At 53.1% G+C, this 10197-nt stretch overlaps 1 long non-coding RNA gene across 1 annotated transcript; it reads right to left on the bottom strand.

Moving 5' to 3' along the window:
• Positions 1-3551: 3551 nt before the first annotated feature.
• On the bottom strand, positions 3552-9826 carry LOC136020177 (uncharacterized). Its single transcript, XR_010615232.1, has 2 exons — positions 9323-9826; positions 3552-8940 (listed from the first exon to the last, which is right to left on the bottom strand). It is a non-coding gene; the product is annotated as an uncharacterized LOC136020177 (long non-coding RNA).
• Between the last annotated feature and the right edge of the window lie 371 nt (positions 9827-10197).

The following is a 10197-nucleotide window of genomic DNA, read 5'->3' as shown; positions in this document are numbered from 1 at the left end:
AATGGTGCATCGCGAAAGTCCTGGGGATCTTTGCTTTGAGAAACTGTAGCACACCTCCTGTCTGTCTTCGTCAGGGACTGTAGTGACAGGACAAGGGGTAGCGGGTTAAAACTTAAACAGGGGAAGTTTAGATTGGATATAAGGAGGAAATTCTTTCCTGTTAGGGTGGTGAGGCCCTGGAATGGGTTGCCCAGGGAGGTTGTGAGTGCTCCATCCCTGGTGGTGTTTAAGGCCAGGTTGGATGAAGCCTTGTGTGGGATGGTTTAGTGTGAGGTGTCCCTGCCCATGGCAGGGGGGTTGGAACTGGATGATCTTGAGGTCCTTTCCAACCCTAACTATTCTATGATTCTATGTAGAAAAAGATTTGACCTTTGTGCCAGGAATATGCATTTTTGTCACCTACAGGAGAATCACCCTAAATGTAGCCAAGTTATACACCCTGCTAAATAGCAGTTTCTCTGTGCTTTCTACATTCTTGGAAGGTTGTAGTATCTTTTAACATCAAAAATACTTCTAACTCACACCGCAGCTATCTCGCATTGTGTACCCCAAATAAATGGATGCTTTTAACCTCAAACTCTGCACCTTAAATTCTTTAGGCAGTAGGGGTAAAGCTCCTGGATTATTTCTTCCCAACATAAGGGATAGGCAAAGACAAAACCACTTGTACTTTCAAAGCTCTCAGACACCTCTGAAATGAAAGGAACTGGAAAGATCTGTCTCTGGGGTTTAGCAGTTTGCTGTGGAGCAATAAGCCTGGAGTTTACCGGGAAGGATAAAACTAAATATTGAGTGGCTGCTTGTGGCATAAGCACTGTGCATCCTGGGCACTTTGGGAGAGAGAAGCTTTAGGATAAAAAGCAAAGAAGACATAAAACCAAAAGCTGGATGTGGAATGTACACATTAGAGAGCCAGAGCCCAACTGCCAAGTGTCTGATGTTGCAGCTCAGACAGTGTCTCTTTTGCCTCATTTTTGCCCACATGTGATGCATATAAAAAGTAGTTCAGAGTGACTCCAGTCATACAAGGAGATTTTTCACTATTCGTATTTCCTCCAAGGCTGCTGGAGTGTATCATAAAGAAGTACACAGAGCTAACATCATCTACTCGCATCAAAATGTAGAGTAGAAATCTGTATTGCAGGACATTTTATCCTACTGGAACTTTAATCCAGCTAATGCTAGCAAGTCATTCAGAATAAATGTGGGGAGAATGAGAACAGAAGAGTCAACTAAGCAAAGGATCTACTCTATTTCCATTAGATCTCCATCACAAAGTTACACTTGCAGTGATGAGTCCATTGCTGCCTCCTGCACACCACCAAAAGTCTCAGCATTAACACAGCCAAGGATCACACTAGCAGAGGTTTCACATCCCTGATGAAATTTAAGTCCCCAAGACAGGAGATACATGGCCATTTTCCGCTCTGTTTTGCCACAACTCCCATCACTTAAGTGCAGAGCACTGCCTGAATGTGAACTACTGGATCAGGTTCATATTTTGTAAATATTATTGTTATTTTATGAACTTTGGCATCAATGAGAGCAAAGCTAGAGAGGCTGGAATATGACACAATGGTTTTGAGCTTGGCTGATATTTGTCCATCTTTTAAAAAGCGGGGAGGGAGAAGGAAAAGGATAGTTTGGAATTGCGGTTAAACACATTTTTTCTCTAGAGGCATCTAGGTTTTTGCCTTTGCTTTGTTTATTCTTCTTTGGGACTAAGTAAAGTCATATTTTTAAACATAGGACATCCCCCTTTCCTTTTTACATACTGAAATTCTAAGAGTAACCCTAGACAGGGCTCAGGCTGCTCTGACTGCTTGGAGCCAAATGCATCTTTCAGAGTGTGTTCTTGTGGGCTGAGAAAGCATTTACTTTTCCAGTCATTCCACTCAGATGTACCTTTGTTCACTTTCCAGGAGCAGTTCAGTTTCATGACTTTCTTCTTTTAAACCACAGGATACAATAGAGTTCCTAGCTTGGGCCTCAGGTCTCGCATGATACTTCAAGCACATGAGTGATCCTTGAAATGGAGATATTTAAAATTTGACCAGCAGTTCAGGGTCTCACTGAGTCAGCACTTATATGTTTCCTCATTTCTTTTTTTGTGGGTTTACTGTCTTTTTACTTTCTTGAAAGCAGATGCGTAATCCAGCTCTGATACACACAACACACACAACTAAGGGCACATTTTCACCAAAGCATGTTTCAACAGCATAAGCAGTGAAGATCAGAGCCCTGGGCACGCATGTATCCCTTCCCTTCAGGATAGATTCTGACAAACTGGAAGACACAAGGCAACTAATCCTGAGCTACCCATATGGAGGTAGTGGGGGAAACAACTTCTGCTGGACACGGTGAAGGGAAAAAACACTTTGGGATAGGTATTTCCACCTCCCCAGGCTGGCTGTGACTAAATTGTGTTTCCAAACCCAAGGAGCTGCAGTGAGGATCCTGGAGGTTTCAGTTTCCCGGTGCAGATACGGGGTTGAGTGTCTCTTAGCTGGAGCTGGAGGTCAGGAGTGCAGCACCCAAGTGAGTGCCTCGGGCACAGAAGGGCTGTACTGGGGTGGCCGGAGGGTTGGAGAGGAAAAGGCATATGGGAAGAAGCAATGCACAGCCTGACAGTTTGAAGGCGGACAGATGTTTTCATCATTATGGAAAAAATCTGTTGGTGCCTGTTTGCCCAAAGAAACACTGGAAGAGGAAATAACCTCTTGAGCTCTGATCACGGCTGTATATTAAACGACAATAGGATGGGGTCAAAAAACAGCAGAAATGGGAGGAAGGGATCTTTCCTGACTCCTGCTCTAACTTTCTTTATGTAGGTGAGTGGAAAGGCTGCATTTACTCCCCAGGGATCTTTTCCCAAAACACTTTCCTAGAGAGCTGGAGAGACAGGGCCTGAAAGACGGGCCCAACGGATGTTTCTCCAGTCCCCCCAGTGCTCCTTCATCCCTCCAGCTACAGCAGGTGCTGCCCCAGGATGTGCAGCTCCAGGCACACATAACCCTGTAGCTGCATCGCTCTGGAGACACGCAGCCCTGGGGTTACAAGGAGTCTGAGCACACCAATAATGCAATCGATAATGCTTATAAAATCAGCCATGAAGGAAGCCGCCTGGCCCCAGGCACCCCTGTCCCATCCCAAGCCCCCGGCTTAGTGCTTTTCTAGCACTAAGATCTAGCACAAGATCGGGAGACACCTAAGAGCCAGACAGACCCAGGGCCAGGTTTTCAGCCGCAGTGGATGGCAGGTTCCCGGTTTTCCTTTCTCCCCGCAGCATCCCCTGCAGGTTCGGGGCCCCTCTCAGCGCCGGCATCCCAGCGGGCTGCACCGGGACACGGTGAACCCCTTCCCTCGGGATTCATCCCTCCCCACGGATCTCCCCCATTCCAAAAGCAGCGCGGCCAGTCCTCCGCCGGCTCCTCTCACTAATTTTAGCTTTCAGGAGCGAAAGATACAGTGCGATTAAAACCCAAAAGTGATCCCGAGGACCGCCAAGGAGAAAAGCATGCAGAACCGTAAGAAAACGCCAACAGCCAAACCCAAATCCCTCCAATTTCTTTAAGAAATAAACTCCATCCGCGAAATAAAAAGGTATTTAACGTCGAGTGCATTTCACTTGAGTCTCTTAGGTCTCTAACTGACAAATAGAATAGGCGGGTGGCTTGGGAACGGCCGGCAAACAGCGCAGACCTGGAAGGAACAAGGCAGGCACTGCGGGGGATGCTCCTTCCTTCCCTCCCTTTCTTCTTCTTACAGTATTGCTGGGGCTCCGAGGGAAAAAATAGGGCTGCCGTTTAAATAGTGCTTTTCCCTCTAGAGCTGAAAAACGGGCTGGTAATTAACGCAGGAATTAAGGGGAAAATGCAGATCTAGTTTTATTTATGCCACCTTCCTTTGAAATTTAAAGACAGACTCGTGAAGTTGTCGAACCTTGGGGATTTTACACAGAAAGAAAAAGAAAAAAAGAGAAGAAAAAAAAAAAAGAAGAAAAGAAAAAGAAAAGTAATAATCTGGAAGAACTTTTACAGGATTTTCGTTTCTTTTTACCCTTTTCTTCTTGGCACACACTTGAAATAGATCGTAATTTATGTTCAGTGAATTATATATTCACCAGGCTGATGAAAACACTTCCCCGCGAGTGTGTTTGCCAGTTTCTCTCTCTCATATATTTTACTTTTGCACGGATTTCTTCCCAACCGTTGCAAAACCGTCCACGGGAGCCCTCGAAGCTTTAGTTTGATGGAGAGGATGCCGAAACGGGACCCTTCAGAGAAACAGACCCATTCCCCATCAGACCGCCGCAAAACCGAACAGCTCCGAGATAAAAACACGACTCAACGGACCGATCCCGCTCCCGGGGCCGAGCAGCAGGGATCCCGCAGGCGCGTTTCCCGGCGCCTCTGTTTGCAGAATTCAAGGACAGCAAAGGAGTAACCGGCTCCGAGAGCCAAAAATTAAAGCTGGTCCGAAAGTCCCGGGGCAGACAGACCCCCTTTTTTTTCTCTATTGGTTGTTTTTTGCGAGCTGGGGAGGGTCGTTCGTTGGGTTTGGTTTGGTTTTAGGTTTTTGAGGGTTGGGGCTTTTTTCTTTCTTTTTTTTTTTTTTTTTGTGATTTTTAGAAAAATATTTGTTATCGCAGGGAAGAGGCCCGGCAGCCGCGCCGGGATCAGCAGCCACCCTGGGACGGGTGGGGATTTCGCAGGACAGGGGTGATACCTTCACGCGGGCTGCACCGCGGCTAGTGCGGGGATGCAGACGGGGCTGTCCCGGGAAGCCGCCTCCCCGGTGTGGGGTGACAAGGAAGGGAGGCAGACCCAGCCACCCCGTAAAGGCCCTGCAGGGGCAGCTCGGTGGGGACAGGGACCCCCCTCTCTGCCCCGTCCAGCGGCTTGCCCTCGGGGCAGCCGATTTCATGCCTCTCCGGTTGTGGGTCACAGGCGGGGCCCTCGCCGGAGCAGAGGGGACATCGCTGGGAGACGCCAGAGCAGAGGTGGGGGTGAGGGCTCTGTAACTCTAATCTCCCGGGGTCATCCCTCCGCCCGTCCTGGCCGAGCTGACCCCTCGGGCTCTCTCTAAGGGTCCGGAATCGGTCCTCCTGCACGGTCACCCGGGGGGAATCCTACTGCAACCCTACGGGGTTGAGGGCCGGCACCCCCGGGCAGGGCGATGGCTGGGAATGCTGCCGATCCTTCATCTCCCGGCTTGGGGAAAACCACTTTTAAGACAACTAAAGCCCAAACACCGTCTCATGTTAAATAAGGCTCCCCCTCGACCTGCACCTCCAATCTGCACTCCCTTTTCCTCACTACACAGCCAAGGGCAGACCCGAATCCCGAGGGGGCTGGGGAGTGGGTTGTGTCAGGTCGGAGCAGGGCCCCACTGTCCCGGCCCTGTCCGCTGCGGGCCCCCCCGCCCTGGGTTCCCTGGGAGCGCAAAGCGCACATAGTGACATCGCAAGACGGATCGGATTTGCACGGCCAGCAGGAAGTATCCAAGGAGTCAGACCTTTATCTCCTCTGGAAAACATCGTGCGGACAGACAAGCTGCAAACACCCTGAAATCCTGCGGCGGTTTCAGGCTTCCCGGCCAAGCGCGGCTCCTATTCCCACCGGAGCCGGCGGGAGGTGACTCGGGACAAAGCTCCGAGGGATGAGGCAGGGCAGCCCCGCCGCATTTAGAGCTTTGTCCTTCAAACAAACGCCTCATAGTGCCTGGAAGGTATTTCGTTTTTAACTCAGTTTTCTTGACCGTCGCTAGACACTGTTACGCCCTGGCTGCCGGACGCGTCTGTCAAACCTTTGCTGCAATTTTATTACACGTGAAAGTCTCTTCGGTCGTTTGATTTTCCCCGTCCCTAAAATAACCGCATCGCTTCTGCCCTGGGCGCATTCCCCTGGGAAACGTAACGAACAGGCGCTTTTCTAATGAACTGGCCGCGTTAAAAAGCTTTCCCTCGGGTGCGGAAAAGCTGCGGGACCCGGGGCCAGCGTCCGCAACGTGACGGCCGCAGGTGCGGGACGGGGCACCGGGAAGGGCGGCGAAAACCCCCATCGCGCTCCCATCACCAGCGAACCCAGCACAGTTACAGGTGGCAAAAGTTATACTCAGGATAAAATAAAAGCTTTTGATTTATCTGACCGGCTCCCAGCTTTCGCTTCACCCCGGGGTTGAAAACCCACCTCCAGCGCCCGAGGTGCAAAAGCCAGTTTAATTGTCAGATTAATTGTCACGGAGCCCGGGGCAGGAGGGTAAAATCCACGGTGGCAATTACTGCTCAAGTCCGCCTGCCCCGGACACCGTTGGAAGCGGCAAGCAGAGACAGAGCAGCGTCCCGAGCTGCCTGCGGCTTGCTCGAAGAACGGGCCCGCGGGTGGCCATCCGAAACCACACGGGACGGGTTTATCCGCCTTTGCATAAATTGTCCTGAAACAGAGAGAAGACGCTCCGGTGCTTTCTGGCTGCTGCTTTCGCTCGCTGTGCCCTGGCACCAGCGCTCAGCTGCTCTCCACCTCTCTCTCCCCTGTTTGCATGGAGGGAAGGGGCCCACGAGTCCCCCTCCCCAGTGCACGGCCGCTATGAGCTGCGGTCCGGCAGCGGCAGAGCGGCCGCCTCACACCTGCCCCGCCGCCGTTGAGCGGGGCTGTACCGGCAGAGCACACCCCCCGGCTCCCGGCGCAGCGGTCCTGAGCACCGGGCAGAGCCGAGGCCCCGCGCCAAGGCCGCCTTCACGGCAAGGTCAAAACCGGTTTTCTTGCGCAGTGCTCGACAACGGGGAGGCCGCTTTCGCCTTCAGCAACCGCGCTGCGGGAAGTGGAGCCGGGGGCGTGAACGCGGGTTCGTTAGAGCCCGAGAGGAAGAGGGGAAGAAAATAACGGAAATAAACCGAGATAAAATAAAAATTTAAAAAGAAAGAAAGAAAAAAAAAAGGGGGGGGGAGGGAGGAGGAAAAAGAGGAGCAAGAAAAGAAGGGTTCAACTGCAGCAGAGTGGAGCACCTGGACAGCTCCAAAGCCGTTTTCCTCCGAAGAAATCCAGAAAGAAACCCATCCTCTGCCCCAGCCTCCGGGCGGTTCCCCCGCACCACGGCGGACAAGGACGGTAGCCCAGCGACCGCGCCGGAAGAATTCATTCAACCAGGGCTCCCTATTGCATAGCATCTCTCACAGTCTTTCGAAATAAATAACTGGTCAAAAGACCCTGGGGAGCGCTCGGGGACCCAGAGAGATCCCGTGGTCCCAGCCGCTCCCGCCGCCCACGATGGGAACAGGGGAATTGGCACAAGCTCTCCCAAGGAAACCCTAATAGGCTATTTCTGGACTACTGCCTCTTAACAAATCTATAGCACCTGAAGTGTTAGCACTCAATTAGTGACAAGGTTTCAAATCCCGGCGTTTACTGGTGAGGTATAAACAGAGATAGCCGGGAATTAGAGCGGGAGGGGGCCCTGGACATCGTAACCGACTGGGATTAAGAGGAAAACTTTTTTAAAAGGCCCCATCTCTCTTTCTCTCTGAGCAGTCCGAGGTGTCGAAAGCTCAGGGGCAGAGGATGTGCTCTCCGGAGCTAATGGCGTGGCTGGGTGGGGTTTTTGTTTGTTTGTTTTCAGCAAGAAAAACGCATTTAGCAATCCCAGAGAGGAGCAGCAACTGGGTGGGGAAGACAATCCTCGCCTGCGAGAGGCTTTTTTTGGGTGCGGGGGCCCGGCTCAGTCCCGAGGGGCAGCGAGAGCAACCTGCAAACCGGGACGGGGGGAGCGGGGCACCCCACGCTTTCTCCTTACAGCCAGAAAACAGCAGCGGCTTTGCTCATCCCGTCTCCCTCGTGAACTCCCGCGGGGCCTGAGTCCCGGGTGGGCTGGAGAAGGTGCTTCAGGGTGCTCCTCCGGAGTCCCTGACTCCATATACTCCTTCTCCCGTGTTATTTAAACGCGATTATGATTTCTTATCCGTGGGCCTGCGATCAAAAGATGACCCAAAGAGGGCACAGGCGGGGGAGGCCGGATGGGGGCTTCCCTCGCCCCTACCCGTGCGTTCAGGGGACTGGAACCCTTTTCCTGAAGCGGTCCCTTATGTCCTCTCTGCTCAGCTGCCGCCGGCCAAAACGTTGTTTGCAGTCAGAGCCTGGCTTCAGCGGGCTGCGGGGAGAAGCGGGGAAGGGAGAAAACAGGGGAGGGGGGGAATGGGTGCCGATCCCCGACCCGGAAAGTCCGTGAGCTGCTGTATGTCAGTAACTGATTCATCAATCAACCGGACACAGAGCAGACCTGGCCTCTCTTTTCGAAGTGTTTGCTTTTTCACCAATTATTGCGGCCCTGCAGCTCTTTTTGTTGATACAGTAGTTCTAAAAAGTGCTAATGTTCATTTATCAGGGGGCCGAACCCGGGACTCCCACTAGTTGTGATTCTTCCAAAAATATAAACACGAAGAGAAGGGCTAAGGCTAAAGCCCCCATTTGTTTCTAAACCGCAGTATTAAAAGTGATGCATTGTTGAAGATAAAGCGGAGATAACGCTGTCTGTCTCCAATGAATGTCTCCCCGACGCATTAATGACATTCCAAATGATAGCTCCGGCTTATCGTTCAATTAATCACTTCCACCCTCTACAGCCGGGCCCACATCGATCGGGAGCCGCCGTGTGATTGGGGGTCTGGAGGAAGCCCGTCAGCCCTCGATTAATGGCAGTTTGTGGCCGGCAGCTCCCGTCCCGCTGGAGGCAGAGCCCGCCGCAGGGGCCGCTCTCCGGGGCAGGTACCGGGATCCCCACCGGGCAGGGGCAGCTTTCGCCTCCGGGTTCGCTGTGCACTGCCTTGCGGGCTCCGGACCCGACCCGAGAAGGGCGGTTTGGGCCCAGGATGGAGGACGGGAGCGCTGGACCCTGTTTGAAACGTCCCGAGGGAGGTGGATGCCACTGCGACAGGCGAACCTGCTGCTGCGGGTCCGGATTATGGGACACACACACACACACACGACACACAATGAGATTACTTCGATATTTTAGTACTTATCTAACCTATTCCTATTAGGTTATAATAAAAAGGAGGCAACGCCGCTAGAAAGACCCCCGAGCGATGCAGACAGCAAGGGGTGCCGCTGACACCCGGCAAAGTCCTGCCGCAGACCCCTCTCCTGAGCCAGGCGACTAAGGTCGCCTCCGCCTTCCCCGGACACTTCACCCCTCCTGCAATCGAGGAAACCCCCCTCCGAACGGTTTTCCAGGGAATTCTGCAGGAAGCACAGCCGCGAAGAACGAGACGGCCGCTTGGCCGCCCCCCTCCCCTCATTAAATAGCAATATTTCAGGCCTCCCCGTACCCAATAATCGCTCCAACTGTCACTGCAAGATCCGGATCCGCTTCTCTAGCAAACCGCGCCCCGGACATCCTCGGACGGCTGCAGCCAGGGGCTGCGAGTTCTGGGGCTGTCGCTGCACCGGCCGGCGGTCCTCGGGGAGCGGGAGAAAGCCACAGCATCGCCCCCCAAAATATCCTGCACTGAATCGCCCAAAAAGGAGCCCGAGTAACAAAGGGGAAGTGGGGAGGGGAGCAGTAGCAGGTACCATCGGGAAGGAGCAGCCCGGAGCGGGCAGGTGTCGCTTTTTCTCTCTCCTCGGAGGGTTTCTTCCGTCTGCCGGGGGAGGAGGAACTCGAGCAGGGCACTGCCGAGGGACCCCGCAACTCACCGCAATGTCGCGGGGCTTCTCCACTCGGCTCCCGGTCCTCAGCTGCGTGGGGGCTCGGAGGGGACGAGCCGGTCCCTCGCCTCCCGGGGCCGGGCAGTGGAGCGCTGGAGGAGATTGATTTTATATGCTTATATTGCTCCTCGCCCCCAGAAGCCAGAAAGCGCCGTAACGCCCCTTCTCAACCTGAGACTTTGTCGCTAACGTTTATGTTAGCGACTACAACCTCGTTAAGTCACTGAGGTCCCACTTCTGCCCGGGGATCCTGCGGTACACGGCTGCACTAGGACTCACCCCCGCTCCCGGCCGCAGCTCAACGGCCGGTTGCTTTGACTTGCTCTCCAGGACCCCTATATATTTTACACCACCTTCAAACCGCGGTTTTACGTTGTTTTCTCTTCTTCCCCACACCGTGCTGAGGGTTTGTTTGAAAGGTTTACAGGGGGAAGAACCCCCTCTATTTAGGGGCTCTCTCCTATCAGCCAGAATTTGCAGTTACTGCTTCAGAATA

Source organism: Lathamus discolor, chromosome 10 (genome assembly GCF_037157495.1).
Source record: "Lathamus discolor isolate bLatDis1 chromosome 10, bLatDis1.hap1, whole genome shotgun sequence".
In the NCBI taxonomy this organism is placed as follows: domain Eukaryota; kingdom Metazoa; phylum Chordata; class Aves; order Psittaciformes; family Psittacidae; genus Lathamus; species Lathamus discolor.
This window is presented reverse-complemented; position numbering and strand designations above follow the sequence as displayed.